Source organism: Vicugna pacos, chromosome 36 (assembly GCF_048564905.1).
Source record: "Vicugna pacos chromosome 36, VicPac4, whole genome shotgun sequence".
Lineage (NCBI taxonomy): Eukaryota > Metazoa > Chordata > Mammalia > Artiodactyla > Camelidae > Vicugna > Vicugna pacos.
The window spans coordinates 4,581,036-4,605,220 of NC_133022.1; the positions used below are offsets into that span (position 1 = coordinate 4,581,036).

General features: G+C 45.4%; 1 pseudogene; it reads left to right on the forward strand.

The window, feature by feature from the left end:
• Nucleotides 1-7,776: 7,776 nt before the first annotated feature.
• LOC140691658 (alpha/beta hydrolase domain-containing protein 17A-like) lies at nucleotides 7,777-20,608 on the forward strand (annotated as a pseudogene).
• The last annotated feature ends 3,577 nt before the right edge of the window (nucleotides 20,609-24,185 follow it).

Consider the following 24,185-nt stretch of genomic DNA (forward strand, 5'->3'; position numbering starts at 1 on the left):
ACACCCCATAAACCATGTAATCTTCTTTAGTTAAATACACACCCAGAGAGTTCATTCTTTGCTGACTGGACAAGTCTGTTATAACTTTGTAACTAATAAAAGAAGAAAGAGGCCACTTCCAAAAGTTTTATTTGGAGATCCTGAATTTATCTTTAAACCTCCATTCTTAATTAGAGGTCACCTGTACTCTCCATTATTTCACACTTTAATTTTACTTTGAAATAATTTTAGACTTTCAAAAAGGGAAAAATATTACAAATATTGTCCATCTAGACTTTACCCAGCTTCTCCAAAGACAAATGTCTTATAAAGTCATAGCTCAGTCATCAAGACCCAGGAAGTTAACAGTAACGAGACGTCACTGACTAACCTACAGGCTTTATTTGAGCTTCACCCTTCAGTCACCAATGTCCCTTCTCTGGTCCGGGACACACACTGGGTTTAGTCATCAGCTGTCCTCAGTGTCCTCCAATCTGGGGCAGTTCCCAGCCCTCCTGTCCTTCATGAACTTGACACTTTGGAAGAAGAGAGGCCATTTTGTGTATTTTCCCTCATTTGGGTTTGTCTGACATTCCTCAGTTTTATGTTTAAATTGCCTTTTTTTTTTCAAAAACACCAGAGACGTGGCTTTGTGCCCTCCTCAGTGCCTCATACTGAGGTGTGTGTGACAGTGATATGTCTCATTATCTGTGCTGTTAAATGAAAGCTTGACTAAAATGATATCCAGCAGGTTTCTTCACTACAAAATTAGTTTTTCTATTTATGAAGTATTTTGAGGGGAGACACAAACATGTGAAAATATCCTTTTCCCCATTATACAGAAATTTTGGCCACAAACTTTGGCATCCATTGATGGTTTTTTTCCTGCAAAAGTTATTACAATGGTATATGCCAAAAAAAGATTTTCTATTTCCATTATTTTGATACATGTATTAATTGGAAATACTACTAATTGCTTAAAGGAATTCTGGATTTTATTTCCCACTCTACTGTGGCTTGATGATAACAATGACTAAATTTGAAAATAATACTGAGTTTTAGGTTTTGTTTCCTCTCTGTTTTGGGGTAGCTATTATTAGCCTTACTTTGATTTATTTGTGATTAAGGCCATTTTGTAGGGAAGTATTAAGTCTATTCCATCTTCTTTCTACCTGTCTTTTCCTCTTTGTCTCTAAAACTTTTTATTAAAACCATACTACCTTTCTATTTTCCACTTTTTTTCCCTCTATCATCTTTCATGTGAAAGATACTAACCATAATGTAGAAGCTTCGGTTGTGCTACTATTTGAAGAGAAGTAAGTTAATTAACAGAAGAGAAGAAAACAGTGTTTTATTTTGATTTTATTTTTTGAGGCAGAAAATTGACACTTTAGTGAGATGAGAGAAAGCAGCTTGGCATGACCAGAATGATCAATAACTTCCACAGCCCCTGGGAAACAGGTCGGAGGCAAAATTCAAACAAACCAAGGGGCCAGTAGGAAAGGAATTAAGTACACAAGTTCAAAACAGAATAACTGGCCCCTGGAGGATTTTTAAAACAGAAGAATTTTAACTGAATCTTGAAATGTTTCTGACATTCTTTGAACAAGAGGAGAAGTAGCCCTCAGGCCACAGATGGAGTGTTTCGGGGAGACTGGGAGGTGTCCCGTGGGAATCCCGCTGCCAAGAGCAGAGTGAGGGCAGGTGCTTGTGAAGATGTGGAGCTGGCATGACTGGGACTCAAAGGATGGTGGTGGAAGAGTGGTTTCAATTGAAAGAGGGAAAAGACCTGTAAAGTATGTTTGTTTTCATCTGAAGAAGAGTTAAGGACATGTATCTAACTAACTAACTCACTAAATAAATAAATAGAACAACAACAACAAAAGCAATGAATATACGTACGTTCATGTCTAACTGAACAATTGTGCTCCACACTGAAAATTGACACAACATTGTAAACTGACTATAACTCAAGAAAGGAAGAAAGAAAGAAAAGAAAAGAAAAAAGAAAAGAAAAGACAGGACATGTGTCACATGGTGGTATCACCAGTCAAGCTCATCTCAAGGGAGAAAACACACCATTTTGAGGCAGCAGCCCTTCTGTGTCATTTTTTTCATGGGTAGATGGTAGGCATGATTTATTTTATAATCTCTCTGAGGAAGGCAAACAGCCCATAAGCTAAGTCATAGCTGAACATCGGTCCCAGTCTTCACCTCGACATACTTCTGGTCACCATCTGCACAATCTAAAATGCAAATGATTGGCACATGAACTGGCACCCCTCGGCAAAGAATTCCAGACTCCCAGGATAAACTCCAGCCCACACAAGAGTGGTGGGTGCAGGAAGTCTCAGCTCCTGACACCTGCTGCTTCAGTGCCTTCAAACTGTGTAGCTCTCAGTGGACCAGCTCTGCCCCAGCCTTGGGTGGGAGAGACCAGCAAGCTCTGGGAGGAAGAAAGGGGGCTTTGGATCATGCTCTCAACCATGTGCATTTTATTTTACTTTATTTTATTTTATTTTATTTTATTTTATTCTTCATGTACATTTTAAACGCAGCTTTCCAGAACACAGTATCCCACTTCCTAAATATTTCGTCCTGCACTAGTTTAACAAAAACTCCCACATTGTTGTTTCTTGAACATGTTGAGATGTTTTACCCAGAGGGAAGAGTTCTGGGATGAACAGGGTACTAGCGAGCCCAGAGCAAGCCAGTTTACATCCCTGAATAGACCCACATTTGTGACTTTGGGCATCACACCTGACAACACTTAATGTGTAAGTTCTCCCTGTTTACAGTTACTTTTCTGAGCACTATTTTTCCTGTGCAAATGATCACACAAATCCTTTTTTACAAACTTTATAATGTAGGTATTATTGTGACTCCATTTTCATGAGAAATAAAAGGGAGGGAGGAGAGAGGGATAACTGGGAGTTTGGGATTAACCAATACAAACTACTATGTACAGAATAGATTAACAACAAGGTCCTGCTGCATAGCACAGGGAACTATATTCAGTGTCTTGTAGTAACCTGTAATGAAAAAGAGTATATATATATGTGTATGTGTGACTGAATCACCATGCTGTATGCCTGAAACTAACACAGCACTGTAAATCGACTCTAAGTCAATAAAAAAGAGGGGGAATGAGGCACAGAAGTTAAGCAACTTACCCTCTGTCATAGGGTTAGCAAGTACGGAGGCCAGGATATGGCCCCAGAGGTGTAACATAATCTATGTACCCCAACTTTTATTTATTTATATTTATTTTTATGGAAGTGTAGTGGATTTACAATGTTAGTTTCAGGTGTACAGTGGAGTGATTCAGTTACACGTATACATACATATATACATTTTCTTTTCAGGCCCTTTTCCATTATATTTTATTGCAAGAAACTGAATATATTTCCATGAGCTCTACAGTAGGTCCTTGTTTATCTGTTTTATGTGAAGTAACGTGTGTCTGTTAATCCCCAACTGAACTTCCTTTGATACACCTAGTCTTCATTTATAAGTTATGTATATTTCTCTACCACCAATGAGCACCATTTATGAAAAAGAAACACATGTACTCACATATCCACTTTCCCTCAATATTTTGTGACTTGATGAAATGTATAATTCATGGAACGTACCTTTGTATGTTACCTAATGTTGTTTTTGAGTGGAAAAGGGAAAATCGTATTTGATAAGCAGCGGAGGCCGAGGAAACCTGGGAGGGACTGAGTCTGAGTGGGGACGGAGAGGTGGGAGACAGGGGTGAGTGACACACACTGGCAGGAGGGAGCCCAGCGGTGGTGACAGGACACAGAGGAGGGGACAACTACAGCGGCAGTAAGCTGACTATGAACTACTATGTTCTGCACATTTTTTTCACTCTTGGCTCATGGCTTATTCCATAGTGGTGTATTATTTTAAAATGTGATTTTTCTAATTATGTCACTGCTACATGCTCATGAAAAAGACACGAGGCTTTTGAAACCTCTCATAGATGCACCCACAAAGAATGCCAGCTGCCACCTCATCACACGTCATTCACCTCTGTTAACAATTTTGCCAACAGGCAGTGAGAAGAGTTAATATTCTGACTGCAGTCTGGGACCCAGGGAATTCTCTGGGACACCAAATGACATTTGCAAATCCTGTTCTGAAAGCTAATGGCAAAATACAGAAAGCCAATAGAGCAAGACCAATAATGACAGGAATTCAAGGACTGAAAGTTTGGATCACTTAACAGTCCTGCATCAGCGATACATTTCCTAATTTGACAATTGTACCAATGTTAGGTAAGAAGGTGGTCTTGTTCTTACACAATATCTGTCAAATCATTTAGTGATAAAAGAGCATAAAGTTCCCAGTTAACTCCTGAATGGGTCAGAAAGTGCAATAGGAATACACATAAATGTAGAGAGAGAGATGATGAAAAAATAAATGGAACAAAAGTGTCAGGAACTGGTAAATCTGAGTGAAAAGACATATGGGACTTTGTACTGTTCTTGCAACTTTTCTATGGATTTGAATTCTATCAAACTAAAAAGTTTTGGCCAATGACCGTTTGGGTCACCTGACCAGGTAAAGGAGTTTAGATCGCTTCACTAGGTAAGACCTGGCTGAGGCCACAGGGTGCTGAAACCACTCCCAGAAGAGAGAGGCTGTAAACTGTGAGTTCTGGCCGGCTGGCAGAAGCCCCACCAAGATGGAGTGAATTACTCGAGACTCTGCGGAAAGTCAAGAGAGAGAGGGAGTCCGGAGGCCACTCCCTGAGACTCTCAAATGCTCCCATGCTTAGTGTTACAATCAAAGGGAAAATCACTAACAGGTGTGAGGGAATGCAGGCATTCAGGGAAAGACAGGGTGGGCTGGAGACTGTAGAAGCCACAATGAGTACCAAGGCTTTGTTTATCTGTAAGGGAGTCATGGAGAGATGGGCACAAGGTACATCTTTAGATATGTTAGTTACAGAGCAGAGCCCAGCCCCGCCAGGTCCCTGTTTTGGGGATAACAGACTGTCTAACAGCAGGCACGCCCAGCGTTTATAGATAGCTGAGGGTCTGGGTCGTTGCTGTGCCATGAGCAGTGTGCTATCTAACACCTCAACTGTGCAAGCAAGACATTGTCTCTGCTTTTTAGGGCCAGGAGACAGGGTTGCGGACACACAGGTGCCTGCTTGCAAAGCAGTTACTAAGCACAGTTGTTCGTGGTGGCTGGGGTCTGTTACAATTTGTTAACCCTGTCATGGGCTCCCACAGTAAATACCAGTGACCACCAGGCAACCAGCTCAGAAGCGAGGACTGAGGGAAATGCGTGCCCACCCTTGTTACTCTTTAATACAAGGCTCCATACTTCAAAGGAGGATATCAAAGGGGGATTGTGACTGAAAAATAAATAAAACATCATTGCTCAGAGTTAGAAAAGCAGTGTATGGAACTATCTATAAGTTGAAAAACGTAGAGTCACATCTTGTACAGATTTGTGAGTGAGGTGTTGACACACAGAACTGACTTGACTCACAGACAACAATTCAACCAAGGTTTTGAGAAGGTATCACTTTCAAAAGAATCGCTTGAACTATAAGAGGCTGACTGTTCAAGACTTAAAACGGCCTTTTTGATGGCCATTCCCTAACTTCTGTAAACAGGAAGCAGGTTAGAAGTCTGCATTTGCCCAAAATAATATATTCTGCAGTGTGTTCTCATCTGTGGTTGAGGAGAAGAGTATCTTTCAGAAGATGGAGTCACGAGTCCTAGAGAACCAGGGGTTTAGGAGCCCCACCCTCAGGGCAGGGCTTGCACGTCTTCCCAGCAGGATCACAGACTTGCTCTGTCCCAGGATGGTGCTGCTCCCCCATTTTTTCCTTCTGAAAGGGAGTGTTGATTATGATTTTCTGGATTTGTGCAGCTCTTGCTTTTGTGTCTGTGTGAGCAAGGCAGAAAAATTGTCTTTATAGTTAATAGGTTTACAGTAAAAGAAGATCCGCGTAGAGACAGTGTTAAGATGCTCACCAATCCTAGCGCTGGGGCTTTGGGATTAGCTCCTTGGAGAAGAGGGTGAGAGTAGCTCTTGTGCATGGCAAGAAAACCAAGAGGGCAACTGGGTTAGATTGTATTACTGTCAAAGTATCCCCTCTCCTGATGAGTCCATCGTCACAAGACCTCACCCTGGGCCAAGCAGCAGTTTGGGGCCAAGAAATATTTGTAGAGATGATGTGTGCTCCTTCTGAGAAAACGCCTTATGAGCTATCAGGTGGTTGTGACGCCACCTGCTTTGTTGTGCCAAGACTGCCGTAGATATTGGCTACTGATCTACCCCACGTCCATAAGTGAAGTGGAGGGACAGGCAGACTTTGGCCAATGTTAAGCCTATGTCTCTGTTTGCCACTGAGATTTTGAGACTGTTTATCACTGCAGCACAATGTAGGAGAATCTAACCAATGCACCAAAAAATTAGTAAGGAAGAATCCATGTCTATACCACAGGCAATAAGGCTGGTGTTAGTGGTGATAATCACTGAACATGGAAAGCAGGTATGTGATCTGTCCACTGATTCAACCAACACTTACTGAAGACAGCAACTGTATTCAGGAACTGCGCTATTATTGTTATGATTTCTGATGTCCAGAAATGCACATGAGCAGGTTTTCTTATTGTGAAGCACTGGAAATTAATGATCTAAGACTAAAAGAAAAATAGCTTTGCAAGGGATATATCAAAATTACTGCGTCATCGTGGGCAGCATGTGCCGCTGGGAACCAAGCGTAAAAGTACGCAGGGTAGTTCAGGTGAGAGTCGAGAATCTGTCATTAACTCTGGTAGTTATTTGGAAGGATGCCCCACATAGGCAGCTTGCAGATCAATCTGCAGAAGGCCTAGCCAGCATGTCTTTTCCTCATGGATTTGAGGTTCTGTGGGTCACATGAATACACACGGGTTTAGCAGGTCCCAAGGAAAGAGCCATGAATTCCCATAAGCTAAAAAGCAGTTGGTTGGCTTAGAAGAAGTCCAATGGCATCCCTCATTCTTATACTAACATCCTTTTGAAAGAGACAACAAACAGAGAGGGCCCCAAACTGACGTAAGACACACAGCATGTGTGGAGGTGATGAAGCTCAGTGCCCTAGTGAGTGTGAGATAAATGGACATCGTGGCACAGAGACCAGCAAGTTGTGACATTTGGTGAAATCCTAAAGAGGGAAATGCTCATGTGGCCAAACATCAATATACTTCTATTAGCTCATTTATATAAGACAGTGGATTGAATGACTGAATTAAAAACACACAAAGAGCAGACCCCATTTTGATTTTGCAAAAAGAATTATTAGAAAATATAATTTTGTAATGTGGGTGGTACTAAGGGGACTGCAGACAAAGCTACTAGGCAAGTTCCAGGGACTTAAATACAAACTGCAGAGAGAGGTTTTCTTTAAGGATTGAGGTGAGAATCTGGGGACTCAGGAAGAGACATTGGTGTTATTTAGGAGAAACAGACACTCTGAGAGGAATTTCATAAGTTCCATTACTGTAAACAAAGTAGCATGAAGAGAAAGAAGACAGACTGGAGGAGATCAAGATGGTGAAGTGGGAGGTCAAGGAGCTCACCGCCCCCCACCCCCAGACACAACTAAAATATACGTCTGCGTGTGGAGCAGCTCTCACTGAAAACAAACTGGAGACAGGCAGAAAGACTCTTCTAGAACCAAGGCTGTAGAAAAAGATCCACACAGAGGTAGGTGGGGAGGGAGGGGAAGCAATCAGTTTGGGACCCAACTCCTAGCAAGTGACACAGAAGAGGAGGGATGTCATGGCCGTGGACTCCTCCCTGGAGTATGAGGGGTCCAAGCACATATTGGGCACCCAAGCCGTGGGGTCCGACACCAGAAGGCAAGTCCCTTAGCTGGTTTGAAAACTGGTGGGACTTACAGGAGGGCTGTAAGAAGCCTAGACTCTGCTCTTGGAGAATGGGTACACACAATTGCTTACTCTCCAGAGCAATCTGCAGAGGAAGTGGACTGAAACTGCCCGGGGCTCTGGCTGGTGTCCTGGGATGGCCCCAGCACCTCTCCTGGCCACACTGGGCATGCACTCCAGCCCCTCTTGCTCCAGGGCAGCTTCCCACTAGGGTGATGGCTGCTGTCACTGAGGGGAGTGAGCATTTGGAGGGGATGGGGCTGACTGAGACCCTGCACTGCATCTAAACTGGGCAAGGACAGCTGTTGCTGGAGCTTAGAGAGTGGCAGATCAGGACGAGCCTGGAGCTCTGCCTGATGTGCTGGGACTCCAGCCCCTCTTGTTCCAATCCTGCACCCCACGGGGCAAAGGTGCCATTGCTGGGAGTGGGGAGAGTGCATGTAGATGGATTAGGACCAGTTTGGACCCTACCCTTATGACTTCTGCTCCAGCAACTTGGGACCAGGAAGCTGTGACTCCCACTGAGTAGCAGAGAAGCTCTGGCTCACACCTGCCTCTGGCTCTAGCCCCTCCATCTCCAGCCCCACCTCCCACCAAGGTGATAGCTGCTATCACCCCTGAGGGGAATATGTGACCCATACGCACTCCAGATCCTGTTCCCCGGCAAAGCCACCGGGTCCAAAGGCTGCAGAGAGAAGCTAGCACACAAGGACACTACTTCAGTACCAGGAGAGGTCACTGCTCCTTCTAATTTCATAAAGACAGAGTAAGCTCAACAAAATGAGAAGACAGAGAAATTTCTTTCAAACAAAAGAACAAGAATAAATCCCTGAAAGAAATGACAAATGAAACAGATAAGTAATCTACCAGGTAAAGAGTTCAAAGCATTAGTAATAAGAATGCTAAGTGAACTTGGGAATAGAATGGATGAAAACAGTAAAAATTTTAACCAGGAAAATATAAAAAAAAGAAAATATAAAGAAGAATCAGTCAGAGCCGAAGAATAAAGTAATTGAAAACAAACAAACAAACAACAAACACTGGAAGGAATTAACATCGAAGTCATACAGAAAAATAGAAAAATATTTTGATCTGAAATATAGAATAATGGAAATCATTCAGTCAGAATAGCAAGAAGAAAAACAAATTAAAAAAAATTGAAGACCGTTTACGGGACCACTGAGACAACATCATGTGAACTAACAAGTGTGGTACAGGGGTCCCAGGAGGAGAAGAGAGGGCAAAAAGTGTAGAAAATGAATTTGATGAAATTATGGCTGAAAATTCCCAAAGCTGAAGAAAGAAACAAATTTCCAGGTTCAGGAATCTCAGAGAGTCCAAAACAAGATGAACCAAAAGAGACTCACGTCAAGACATGTCACATTTAAATTGGTAAATATTTAACTTAAGTAGAGAATTTTAAAGGCAGCAGGAGAAAAACAAAGAGTCACATAGAGGGAACTCCCAAGGCCATCAGCAGATTTTTCTGCAGAAGCTTTTCAGGCCTGAGGGGAGTGGCATGTTACATGTAAAGTGCTGACAAACCCACAGCCAACATCATACCCAACAGTCGAAAGCCAAAAGCTTTTCACTTCTTACAAGGAGCAAGGATGCCCAATTTTGCCACTTACATTTAACATAGTGCTGGACCACAGTGCTAGCCAGAGCAGAAAAGAAAAAGATACAAAATGTATCCAAATTGGAATGCAGGAAGTAAAATTGTCATTATTCACAGATGACATGATACTATATGTATAAAACCCTAAAATCTCCACCCAAAAAGGTATTAAAATGAATAAATGAATTCAGTAAAGTTGTAGGATACAAGATTAATATACAGAAATCTGTTGCTTTTCTATACACAAATAATCAACTATCAGAAAGAGAAATCAAGAAATCAACCCCATTTAAAATCAGAAGAAGAAGAACAACAACAAAAAAACACCTAGGAATAAACTTAACCAAGGAGGAAAAAGACCTATACTCTGAAAGCTATGAAACACTGATGAAGGAAACTGAAGATGATATAAATCAATGAAAAGATAGCCAGTGTTCATGGATTGAAATGGTTAATACTGTTAAAATATTTATACTACCCAAAGCAATCTACAGAATTAATGCAATCCCTATCAAAATATTCATGACAGTTTTTACAGGAATAGAACAAATAACCCTAAAATTTAAACAAAACACACACACACACACACACACACACACACACACAAACTCAAGAGCCAAGGCAATCTTGAGAAAAAGAACAAAGCTGGAAGCATCACACTCCCTGTCTTCAAACTATACTACAAAGATACAGTCATCAAAAAAAGTTTGGTGCTGGCACAAAAACAGAGAAGTAGATCAGTGCAACAGAACGGAGAGCCCAGAAACAAACTCACACACTTGGTCAATTAATCCATGACAAATGAAGCATGGGTATTCATTGGGGAAAAGACAGTCTCTTCGTTAAGTGGTGCTGGGAAACCTGGACAGCTACAGGCAAATGAAACTAGAACATTTCACAGCATATACAATAATAAACTCAAAATGGCTTAAAGACCTAAACATAAGACTAGAAGCCATAAAATTCCTGCAAACATTAGGCAGATAATCTTTGGCATATATCACAGCAATATGTTTTTGGTATCTGTCTCCTCAGCAAAGGAAATGAAAGCTAAAATAAACGATGGGATCTAAATAAACTTAAAAGATTTTGCATAGCAAAGGCAAACATTAACAAAATGAAAAGACAACCTACTGAGTGGGAGAAAGTATTTCCAAATTATATGATAGATAAAGGGTCAATATCTGAAATATATAAACAGCTCATACAACTCAAAAGTCAACTAAACCCAAACAACCCAATCAATAAAATGGGCAGAAGATCTGATGGACATTTTTCCAAAGGGGACAAGCAGATGCCAACAGGCACTGAAAAGGTGCTCAGCAGCACTCGTCATCAGGGAAATGCAAATCAAAACCACAGTGGGATATCACCTCGCACCTGTCAGAATGGCTAGAGTCAGTAAGACCACAAATCACAAATGCTGCTCAGGATTTAGAGAAAAAGGAAAAGATATGCACACATCTCAGTATTCATAGCAGCCTTATTTACAGTTATCAAGATATGGAAGCAACCTAAGTGACTGTCAACAAATGAATGGATAAAGAAGATGTGGTATAAGTATACACACACACACACACACACACACACACACTGGACTATTTTTCATTTATGAAAAGATTGAAACTTTGCCATTTGCAACAGGCAGTATAGATGGATCTGGAGGGTATTATGCCTACTGAACTAAGTCAGACAGAGAAAGTCAAGTATTGTATGTAGAATCACACATACGTGGAATCTAAAAAATAAAGCAAGCAAACTGGTGAATATAACAAAACAGAAACAGACTCACAGATGTAGAGAACAAAATCATGGTTACCAATGGGGGAGGGGAGGGGAGGGCATGATAGGGCAGGAGATAAGAGACACAGCTACTAGGGATGAAATAAATAAGATAGCAGGGTACACTGTACAACACAGGCAATGTAGCCAATGTTTTATACTAACTTTAAGTGGACTGTAACCTATAAAAAATTGAATCACTATGTTGTACACCTAAAGCTAGTATAATCTCCACAGATATTTTTAAATGTCAGAGAAGAATACATAAGTTGGTTACTTACAAATGCAACAAATTGCTGAACTATCAGACTTTCACAATGCAATACAGGTGGAGAGCGGATCTTTCAGTGTATATTGTTGTTCCACAGCATTTCATGTCAGACAGCCTTTTGACAGTAAATAAACTATTTACTATTTACTATACATATCTATTCTCAGTTAGCTTTTTATGTATTTACAGGTGATAAGAACTAAGGAAAAGCTTCTTGCAGTGTGAAAAGACTCAAAGCTAATAACAGCCATTTGCCCCAAGTCAAGACTCTGCTCTGTGCACAACAGTAGAAAGACACGTGGTCTAGTAGGTATCACTTCTGACCTCTTCCTTAGAATGTACTTCATCATGAGTTTCTACTCCAAAAATAGTGGGATATAACAAATGTTCAGCAACAAATAAAAAGGTTATGAAGACCAGAGAGCTGTCCTTACCCTCCCCTTTACAACGAACGAATCCATTACACTTCTGCTTTGAAGAGTAAAGCAATGTATGTCAAAATCATTTTGAAGGCAACAACATAAAAACAGGGTCACAAATTTCTTTAAAGGTCACAGGATTTCTGCATCCCTATTGCTTTCTAAGTGTCCTTGATTTCTTGCTTCACTCTAAAAAAACAAACACAAAACCCAAAAACTGAAAATCAGAGTGATGTAGGGTGGGTGCAGTTTATGCAATAAAGATGAAGCAAAGAGCTAAGTCGAAGCCTTTCGTCTCTAAATCAGAAAAGATGCAAGTTAACATATTTCAGGGTTATATAAAATTTATATAATAGGTATGTGTATGTGTTTTGTTTTCCACTTTACCTGACTTTTCTAATTAAGCTATGACTTTTCTAGCCTGGTATTGTCAAATAATGCGATCTATAAAACACATCGCTGGCTGCCGCGGAGAGAGCGCGCCCAGCCCGCCGTGATACCCGCGAGCTCAGGGCGCCTCCTCTCGCCGCGGCCCCGGGCCCGGTCCGGCCGCCCCGCATCTGCTACTGGGGCTGCTGAGCCGGAGCGGGCGCTGGGGCACGCAGGCACAGGAGCCGGGGGTGGGGGGGGTGCAGCGTCGGACAGGTCCCCCCCAGCCGATGGCGGGGACGGGCAGGACCCGCACGCCAAGCACCTGTACACGGGCACGGGCACGCGCGGCATCCAGAGCGCCGCGCACTGCGTCATGTTCTCCGCGCCCTGGTAACTGGCTGCACCGCCGGCCTGGGGCTCCACGGGCGCGGATGGGGCGCGGGGAGGTGCGGGGTGGGCGGGCGCGGTCCGGGACTGAGGGGGAGAGGGCTGTCCCTGAGGGCCCAACCGTTAAAGGCCGTCCCTCAGGCTCCTGTAACCCCCACCCTTCCCCGCTATACTCGCACCCAGGGAAGGGGAGGGGGTCGTCGCCCCTCGTGGTAGCCGGGAGCCCAGAACCCACCTGTGCCCCGCGCCCAGCCTCCAACTTCTGCGCAGGGGGGAGGCAGCGGCCTGATGTGAGGCTGGGACCCGGGGACCATGTGTGGCCGCCCAGCAACCGGGGGTCCGGCATGGACATTTGGACTTTGGATCCCCTTAGCTCGCCGCCAGGCAAATCCCCAGATTGAGGGTTTAATTGCAAACCAGGAACTCGCGAAGGCATGATTTCCCACTCTGTGCGTTCCTGAGGTGGGAAGAGGGTGCCTGCATTCCCCCGAGTTCTGGAGGCCCCGCCACAGCTCCACGTGGGAGGGAAGCTGTGCTTTTGGTGACAGGACCCACTGGCCCTGGACCCAAGGCTGTCCTCTGGCACCTGCTCCCCTCTGCTCTCTTGGAGCCTGGTCATCTGCAAAGTGTAAGATGGGAAAGGTCACCACCTTGAATTTACGGCCCCTCCTAGCATGGCTCTCAGGTGGGGCTTCAGTGTGTGCTCCCTGCCAACCCCAGAGGCCCTGTCCTGGGACTTGTCCTAGGAGAAGGACTTCCTGCCATTCACACCTGCACGGGGAGTGAACGCCTTGCTCTCAGGGCCTAGATGCCCGGGATGAAGGAGGGTCCCCGTGGGCCAAGCCGACAGCCAGTCTCGCGGCCCAAGGCCGTTTGCAGACTTACGCAGAACTTGGCAGCCCTCCCCAGAGCGGGAGGGGCCCCTTGAGATGTGCCGAAGGGAAGCAGGAAGGGATGGAGAGCAGACGCCCAAGAGAAGCAGCCTGTTCAGAAAACGCGCTGGTGGAGGGTGGAGGAAGCGTTTCCTCTTTCTCCCCATATTCTGGCTCTTATTTCAGTTCATTTGGAGTTAAATCAACACGTTTTGGTCAGGGCCAGAGCTGTCATTTATTAACAATGTACTATGGGATCCATTGTGTTTCAAGTTCGCAAGAACAAACCGACTTGAATTTTTAGACCTGCCAGTGGTATAGAGAATAACTTTGTGGCATAAAATAACTGATACGGATAATTTCTTTGTGAAGGATTATTCTCAGAATAGCTATTCCAACTAAATATACTAGTTAACGGGAGCCAATTTCAGTGGAATAAATCTGTCCAGGTTTTTTTTTTTTTAAAGAGTAGCTGACATGTAGACATAGTAAGTCCATAAAAAAAAAAAGAAAACAAAAAACAAACAAAAAAACTCATTGCTGGCAGACCTGAAGTGAGGCTGGAGCTTCACACAGTGGTGGCAGATTATAAATTGGTCAAAGGTTTTTAGAAAACAAAATGCCCTTGGAAATATTAGTACATTTTGAGCATTTCTAGGCATATCTCCTAAGGAAATAATTCCTTAAAATTTAGAGAAAAGATTTCATGTAAAAATGTTTACAGCCGACCATGTGTATACATCATGACAAATCAGTGGAATAAATGATGGTGGCAGAGGTAACACACACACACACAGATATAGACATATGATCAAATTTTATGCAGTTATTGAAGTAAATGGAATATTAAACAGCATAGAAAAAAGTTCTAAAATAATGTTTAGATGATAGAATGGGTTACAAACCTGTATATTGAAAATTATTCCAGTAAATGTAATAATAATTTGGAGAATCATCACCAAAACTTATTGTTGGATGCTAAATGATTTTCTCTTACTTTTCTTCATAAGCTTTTACTCTTTCTCACAATTTTTAGGTGTATAATGTTTTTGAATCAGATAAAAACCTAAGGTTTGAAATTATTTTATATTACAATTGTGTGAAAAACATCTTGATAGCTTTATTCAAATGAATAATTAGACATTTTTCTAAATTTAACATTTTCTCCCAATCTGAGAACATTTTGCACTGAGAAGTTTGGGAAGAAGGTGCAGATTTTCTCAAAAATAATTTTTATTCTCTGTAGGACCTTGTCTCTGTAAGCCTAGGTAAGATATTGTAGAACAGAAAGAATATGTGTCAAAACTTTGTACCAGGAGCAACTAGTATAGATTAAGAACAAAGAAAGTAGAATGAAGAGCTCTTCCAAGACTTCTAATAATGAATAGCTCCATTTCCTCTTTTGTAAAATGAGGGATTTTGACTGATTAATCTACATATATATTCTTTCATTTCTGACAGAGCATGCTTCTACCGTATTATCTCCAAAACATGTAATTACTTTCCAAATTTGCCTCTGCATAAATAGTCCCTCTGGAGTTACTGCTGTGGGGGGAGGATGAAAATCCTGGTGCCTTATGAATGCTCTTCATTGCACAGCCTTTTCCCCTGTGGCCCACAGTCTCCTTCCAAATTTCTCAATCTCACCTTTCAGAAGTTTTTACTTTTACAAGAAGTGGAATTATTTTAAATGAACCATTTGTTTAAGCTTCAAGAAATTATCATTTTGATTTCAAACCACATAATTTTATTCTTGCTGTTTCACTTTGCTTTGTCTTCCTTCAGATACAGGAGCAGAGCGCATTTCCCTCCTTGTGTCAATTATTTTGCATTCCAGTCACTTATTGGTGACTGTTGGGGGCTCCACATGTGTTTCACATAAAGTTGCCTGGTGTGAAGGTCCTCTGGTGTGAAATGACAGACTCCTTGAAAGTTAAAGACAAGGTGCTTGCACTTTGTCTAAAAACAGACATAACTGGAATGAACATAAATTTACAGTAGCCGAGGGTACATCCTAACAGCAAACCGTGCAGTCGTGGATGAAGGAACAGTGGTCAAGAGCAACTCTCTCCACAGAGAGATTCCAAAAAACAGGACATAACTTCTCTAAAAAGCCTCGCTCTCCCCCCAACCACACTCATGCTTTTTAAACTCAGCCCCAGGACCCCTCACCACTCTAATCTCCTTCCCATCTCTTCCTTTTTCGAGGGAGAACCCATCTGACGGTGCCCCAGCCCCACACCCGCAGCCCCTGAGCCATCACCCGTAGTAATGCCCAAAAAACCCCAGGAGTGACAGCTGCCAGACAACAAAGCCGTCCTCCTGGGAAGAAGTGGGCAGAGAAGAGGGCACACACCGGTTAGTGGTGGCTTAGTTATTTCCTTTTCTCTCGTCCCCTCAGGGACATGAATGCTGGTTTTGCTGCTGCTGCCCTGGCTACGGTTCCTTCCAACTTCTGTCTCCTCATCACACGGTCACGATGCTGAAAACAGCAGCGTGGTGACCAGATGATGTCATGGCCCCGGTGGGGCTGTGGGCACCATCCAGCCTGGTGCAGGCAGCGCAGACTGGACAGCTGTTGAGAATTTTACAGTTTTACAAAAGACACTAAATTTATTTTGCTTTCTGCTGTCACTGCATAGTGTCAATGACAACTTACCCTCATGCGGGGCCACCATGTACACCAACCCCACTGGGGGTCACTAGTGCCTGGAGTCTACGCTCGCCCCTGTTAACTAGGGTCCATGGTTCTCCAACTATGTGGGGAAAACAGAGATGTCAGGGGAGGAAGTAACCACGTGCTTCACTTCATGCAAGGTCGCCTTCTGTCTGGTGTTGAGTTGTGTCTACTCAGTGCTTCCTGCCCGCAAAGAACTCAGCTTATTTATTGAGTTAATCGGTTTCATTTTGGGGAGGAAGAGGTAATTATGTTTGTTTGTTTGTTTATTTAATGGAGGCACTGGGGATTGAACCTGAGACCTCGTGCATGCTAAGCATGTGCACTGCCACTGAGCTACAGCCTCCCCCAAAACTCAGTTTTTTAATCTTCTGTTTATATTGAAATATCCCAATGCACGTACAACCAAATGGCTTGCTACCTTCTTTGCACCTTAACAGGGTATGGACATTTTCACAGACGTTTTTTTTTATTTGAATAGGGATAGCATGACAAAAAACAGTAGTTTTTGTTTTATTTTTTCCCTTGGTGACACAGGTCTATCTAGAGACTTGCTTGCTATGGAAGATTTGTTACAACAGTAGTGTGGAAGTGTGGGTGTGTGTGTGTAAATTTGTTGGGCCTTTTTCTTTTTTTCTTCCTTAAACCCTATTTTCCACCTTTGATGAGCCAGGAAAGAGTAAATTCCTCATAGACCAATAGCTCATCTACATGTAGGAGATTTATAAAGTGTGAATTGGAGGTGTTGTGCCCATATAGAAATGGACTTCTTTAGGCTGAAATGTTTTAATTTTTAAAAATCTTCTTCAGAAAAAGTTTGCCATGTTTGTGTTTACATTTCAATAAATGAGGAGAAATACAATTTTCATTTCTGTCTTATTTTTGTGAAAAAGCGCCCTTCGAGATGTAGTCTTTTTTTCTGCCCATCTGAGAATTTTAACTTGTGTCACAAGTATTGGAATTTAGCATGTAGAATCCAGAAGTTGCCTTAGAGACGCAAGGCTTGTCACTTGTCTCCCAACAGGGTCAGAATTTTATTTTATTCTGCAGTCAGCAACGTGAGAACAGTTAACCTGCAAGTTACCAAGCAGTAAGACTTCTCTTACGATATGCTGTTTGATTTGGATATGGAATACTAGGAAGTAAATTGTAGCTCAGGGGTAGAGCCCGTGCTTAGCATGCACGAGGTCCTGGGTTCAATCCCCAGTACCTCTGTTAAATATAATAATAAATAAATAAGCCTAATTACCTCCCCCCAGAAAACAAAGCACTGACCTCCTAGGTCCACTCCAGCTGCAGTGTGAGCGCGGGCAAGCCCTCCGAGCCGAGCCTCCATGCTGACATCTATGCTGCCCAGCAGGCCCTGTGCACCAGGTGAGCTCTGCACTGCAGCGAGTTAGGGGAGGGCAGGCAAGCATTGCCTTACAGGTGACCAGACCAGGTGTAACCAGGTGGTTGCAAGGTGCGCCCCTCAGGCACTCAGGCTGGCTTCCTTGGGGAGGGAGGAAGCCCAAGGGGGTGGGCCTGTAAGAAAGGGAGCCTGTTTGTGGCCACCCTGGGCCACAGGGCAAGGCCTGGCCTTGTGTGTTCTCTGTGTGGTGACAGCCAAGTGCGGGGAGGTGGGTGGGCGGGCTTCAAGCCTCCCTGGGGCTGGCCCCTCCTGGGAGCCCCTTGCCTGAGCGGAGGCGGTGACAGGGCCTGGCACTGGTCCCCATAGGAGTGGAGGCTCCACTTGGATGGAGAGGGGTGGGTGTAGGCCCCTCCCAGTTCAGGAGGTGGTGTGTGAGGCCTGTGTGAAAGGGCTCAGCCCCACCCCCCAACCAGGCTGTGGTAGCTCTTGGGGGCGGGGTAGGTGGGGCAGGGCCTCTGTGTCAGGTGCTGGTAATGGATCATGGTCACATCCTGAGGGCAGGGCTCCTCTGGGCCTGGAAGGCTCCCTTGGGCAGCTTAGTACCCAGCACAGAACTGGTGGCTGGTGGGAGGTCAGCGAGCAGAAGCTGGGTCCTCCGCGGGCACGGTGTCCAGCACACACCCACGGGCCTGACTCAAGACAGGGCCATTGTGGTCTGGTCTACACATCCTTCCCTGGACCCCACCACCCTGGTCATGGAGACCCAGGCGGACCCTTCCACCCCTGTGCTCACTCACCAAAACACAGTGGCTCCGTCTCAACCAGCATGTGCAGAGTGCAGAGTGTGGCCCTGCGCCCCGGGCTGCTCTAGAGGGAGACGCACCCAGCCCCCACCCTCCTGGAGACTGCGCCCTCTGCCTCCACAGGGCTGGCTGCCCCAGCTCTGCCCTGCCTGGCCCACTGGAGTGACCAGCCCATGCCAGGACCAAAGCCCACCTGCCCTGGGGAGGCAGGGGCCCTGGTGCCATAGTGATGCCCTAGCAGTCCCTGATGCAGGCCCTAAGAGTGGGGTCCCATGGCAGTGGGGACCTGTGCTGGGTGGCATGGTGCAGGTATGTGTCCAACCTCGGCCGCTTCAGCCTGTCGCCGCTGGCTCGGGGGGGGTCACTGCAGAATCACACCCCACATAGGGATGAGAGTTCTGAGTTCCATCTGTTGGTCCTTCTACCAGCCTTGACCTCCAGAGACCAAATCCCTCAGCCCCAACAGCTGAGAATAAGCAGGAGGGAGGGAGGCTTGGGCCCAGGCCATGATCCGGGGCTGGGGAGGCCTGGAAGAGCCAAACTATCCGGCACCTGCCACGTTTGTCCAGGTGGAGATGGCCAGGTTGCAGCTGGGGGTCCCTGCCTGGAGCTGGGTGATTGGACTGGGCCAGGGCTTGGCACAGCGGTGCTCACAGCGAACCAGAGAGCCGGCCTGGGAGGAACAGCCAGGGTAGTGGGCACAAGGCCAAATGGCATCCCCGAGGCCTGGAGGTTTGTCTGGGGGTTTGGGCCAGAGGACAGGAACACTGCAGATGGCCCCTGGGTGGACAGGGAGATGGACAGTCTGGCTGCCCAGGTGAGATACAGCCCTTCCCTGGCCACTGAGAGGAGAGGCTCCTTTGGGATCAGGGTCATGGGTGTGTGGGAGGAAGGCCACAGAGACCTCCAGCACTGGAAGGTGGTGAATGGTCCTCGTGTGGTCAGGAAGGAGCACCTGGTGGTATGGTGCTGGATCAGCCGTGCTGGTGTGGGGCTAGGGGAGCTTGGGGTGGCGGGTGGGCCCCAGGACCTGGCCACTGGTAGGGGAGGGGCCCAGAGAAGGAGGTGGCGGCCACCCATTTTCTCTCAGGAGCCGTTGTTCCTGCTCACCTGTGTTGTACTAACCTAACTGGGTATGGGGACACTGAGGGTTTGCAAACTCGCTGAGGCATCAGAGGATACAGCTGCCTCCAATCGCCACCCCACAGCTTGCGAAGAGGGTGGATGAGGGTGGGGGTGAGGGCTGCTGGAAGACACGCCCCCTTCCAGTGCGACCAGGAAGGGCTGTCCAGTTCAGAACAGCAGAGACAGGAAAGTCCCAAGCAGGTTCTGCATGTGGCCCTGGTCAGGCATGTGTAGGGGTGGGGACAGCTGGATGACCAGGAGGAGCGGGTGGGGCCCTTACAGGTGCACTGCCCAGGTGTGATCAAGTAGATACTCTCTAAGAAACGGCAGAGTGGGGTGGCTGTCAGCCAGCTCCCCTCACACCTATCTGGGTTCTACCTCCTGTATTGGTCCGACCGCCTCCTTGGTGTTGGGGTTGGGGGTCAGGGGAGGGTCCTGGGCCGAGCCTAAGCGTGGAGAATAGGGGACTGCCCCAGGAGGGCGGGCAGTGGGAGGGGTGTGTGCGCGTTGTGTCCCAGCTGATCCTGCCCCACCGCTGCCAGGTACGGCATCAGCCGGGACAGCAACATCCTGTAGGGGCAGAGCATCCGCACGGTGCCCGCCGTGGACCTGGCTTCGCGCTATGAGTGCGCCACAGTGGTGCTGCACCTCGGGCATGCGCATGGCCTTCCCCAACACCAAGAAGACCTACTACTTAGACGCGTTCCCCAAGTGAGCGCGGGGCGGGGACCCAGGGGGCGGGGCCTCAGCGGGGGTGGGGCGCGGAGGCCTAACGTGACTCCCCGACCTCATAGCATGGAGAAGGGGCCCAAGCTGACGTCGCCGCTGCTCATCATCCACGGGTTGGAAGACGAGGTGGCCGACTTCTCGCACGGGCTGGCGCTCTACGAGCGCTGCCCCAAGGCCGTGGAGCCTCTGTGGGTGGGGGCCTCCGGGCACAACGACATCCAGCTCCACAGCCAGAACCTGGAGCGCCTGCGCCGCTGCATCTCCCAGGAGCTGCCCCAGCCGGCGCGCCTAGCCTAGCGGCCGCCCAGCCACACCCAGACCTCAGCAGTAAGGAGGGGGCGCCAGGACCCCGCGCCGTTCCCGGGGGGCTGCATGTGAGCCCCCGGGTCCTCCACACCCTCGAAGCAACCGGCAGGCAGGAGTCGGGACCTACCCCAGCCCAGGGACCGTGGACAATGTACAGGCGACGGAGCTATGCTCTCATTTCCTTTTGGAAACAGAACGATAGAAGAACGTGAAAGTGGAAATTAAGGATTTAAAAATTTTAGAATAATAATAAAATAAAATAACATAAAAGGAAAAAAACCTAGTTGAGTAAACCTGAATGCAAATAAAAGGATAATAAGGTGTAAGAGACACACACGCAAAGCTCTACGTAAGGTATCACCCACAAAGGAGCACTGGGAAGACTGCAGAACAGTGGTAAGAGTGTAACAGTGAGAAAATCTAAGAGCATGAGAGGAGGATCGTACCACATATGTGGATAAATGAGGAGACATTTGTCAGATACTCAAAGGACAAGATAATAGTGTGTAAGAAGGAGGCTAAGACATGGAGATGGTAATTTAATAAAACGGAGGAAGAGCCAAACTTAATCAGACAGCTCCTATCGTGTAGTATTTAGCATTCATCTGTAACGTTATCTATAGCCTGTCCTGGGTGAAATTGATTTTTGTGAATTTTGCTTTTTACACCACTCCCCACAGGTAACAGTGCATTTGTCATTGGCTTCCCTTATGGAGTCTCTCATGGGTGATTTTGACAAGGTGACTGCTCAATTTAATTACTGTGTAATGAGACATAATTTTTTAATGTATTTGTATGGTGTTCTGATATAGATTTTTCAATGTGTTAATTTACTAAAACCTAAAGCTTATGCACGTAGGGAACTACAGAAGCTGGAGCAATGTCCCTCCTTCCACCCAGAATGCTTAACTTTTCCATATTATCTTCCTAGTCCTCGTGGATGTTAGCCAAACATAAGCTAGTGTTTGATACAAAATATAAAGCTGTGAGACAGAAAATGTGTGTTTTGTCCCCAGTTCCCTGTATGTATGAGTTCAGATAATTCCCTTAACGTCTTCATACTTTCATTCTCACTAATGTAACAATAGAGATCATGCTCTGTACATATCTCTCAAGGCAGGAAGAGTAAACAAAACACAAGAGAGTACTGTCAGCCCTTCTGAACACATATCAGTCTGAGGTACAGCTGAGCCTGACTGTGTAACCCACCTTTCAGAATGCTACTACCATAAGTCAATGACTTGTGATGCCAGGAACCTCACATGCCCTTCTCTCCTGGAGTGCAGCTGAGAGAGGAAGCTCTTCTTGTCTGTGCAGAGGGGAGGTTATCTTTTTCCTTAGACGGCACTGTGCTGGCCATAAGATTTCTGCCCATCCCTAACCCCTACCTCCACACACCCTCCCTAGTAAGGTATTTGGTGTGCAATTGCAGGCTGGTTTTGAATGACCAGGAGGCCAGTGACTGGAAGGCAGCATGGTTGGAACTGGAAGCTCTCTGACCTGGCTCTCCGCCTGAGCACTACACAGCTTAGACTCTTAAGCAACATCATCCTAAGAGTTGAAAAATGCCCTAAGAGTCTCTGAAAAATGCCCAGAAAAGTGCCCAGCCATCCACATTCACTGGCCAGCAAAATGCCAGGCATGTGGCCAGTTTGAATGATATAGGGAAGGCACATGGAGAGGGATGGCTCTTTCCTCCAACAGGCTTTAGAGCTTCAAAGGAAGAGTTTGTTTGATTATCATTATATCAGCCAATCCCCCAACATCTTGGACCCCCTACAGTTCATCAGGCACTATGCCTGGCACTAGGACAAATAAAAAGAGAGAAGACCTATCTCTAGCACCAAAGGATTGAGACTAGATGGCAAAACGCCTAACAAAATAATTACCCACAATAGTCATAAATAATAGCAATGATGGTTGTTTTTGGAAATCCAAGAAAGGAGAGTATGTGTCAAAATACTCAGGGATGGCTTCACAGAAAGGGTTGGAACTGAACCACCTTGAGGGCTGGATCTGTTTTGGACAATTAGAGAGGAGTTAGGGAGCAACAGTATGAACAAAGCTTTTTCTGGGAATGTTCCTAGAAAGGCAGACAATAATTAGGCAGTAAGAATGGCAACAGGGTTGGCAAGATGAGTTAGAAAATTGTTGTTTAGTGGTGTATTTAACAACATCCACTCACCATTTGCTGTAAGTGAGGCATCGTACTGGAAGCTGGTTATAAAGTGATGAGCAAAACCGACCAAGTTCCTGTCCACTTAGTGCTTACCTTCTAGTCAGGGACGTAGCCAACAGGTAGGTATGCCAGTGCATAAGCAGTCATTCTAAATTGCTATTATCACAGTGCTATGGAGAAAATGCTCTGTTGCAGGAAGTTCCGAAACCTAGCTGGCTGCCCTGGGGGTGGCTGCCCAAGATGAGATACTTACTAAACTGAAAGCTGATGGATGACAAGGATCCAGTCACTGAAAGGGTTGAGCATAAGCTTATTCCAGGCAAAGACAACAGAATACAAGAAGGTCCAAAGAAGGGAAGAGTTTGGCATATTTCATATATTAAAAGGAAGCCAGGGAGGTTAATTGCATAGTCCTGATGATAACATTCTTGACTTATTTCTTATCGTGTAGAATTCTTGGCATCTCAGTGTTGGAGGACTCAGGTAATTGGTACTGAACTTGTTAATGAGGACTTCTTCACGTTATTGTGTAAATTACCTAGGTAAGTGGAAGTCGAGGCAGTGAATACTACCTTGACCATCCAGAATGTGAAAAGGAGAGTGAATCAGTATACATTTACTTTAAAAAAATTAGATGCTTTGAGCATACACAAGTTGGTGAAGTTGAGGGTATGAACATTTATGTAAGGCATTCCTTTTGGGTAATATAAATAAGATAATGATAAAGCAAGAAATAAATTTTAGTTCAAATAATAATATACATCTTCTGTGTAGTAAGAGATACTAGTGCTGGTGATATATGAATTCTTAAGATGTCGAAAATGATCATAATGTTGTTCAAGTCCCTTATCACACTGTTCTGTGATGTGTGAAATAGCAGTGATACTACAGAATAGGGTGAAGTCCAGATGAGACGACACCTAAGGCAGTTGCCTTTGGTAATTCAAAAGCAATATTTAAAAAATTATGTGAGTATACATTTGTGTGGTGTGTATGTATAAACAGTTTCTTTACTTAACTGAGCCTCAAACCTACAAGTGAAAATAGTTCCATTAGTAATATTTTACAAGAGTTAATTGAGAGCATTCTAATATATTGATTGACATCTTCCAAATCATTGTGTGTATGTACTGAAACTATAAAGAGGACTTTTTAAAACTTCCATTGGATTCTTATCTTTTCATCCTTCTGTTTGTGATGATAACAATTGCAGGCTGAAAAATTAGGTCATGGGCGCGGCGGCCTGAGACCACAAGGGGCCCGGCGCGCCCCCCGCCCGCGCCGTGAGGCAGAGGCCAAGGCGGCCGTCAGCGCTGTCGCTCCGGGTCGCGGTGGGCGGGGCTCCGGCGGGGCCAGGCTCGTCCCCACCCCAGCCCGGCTCCCCGCCGCCCGCCCTCCGTCTCTCTGCTCG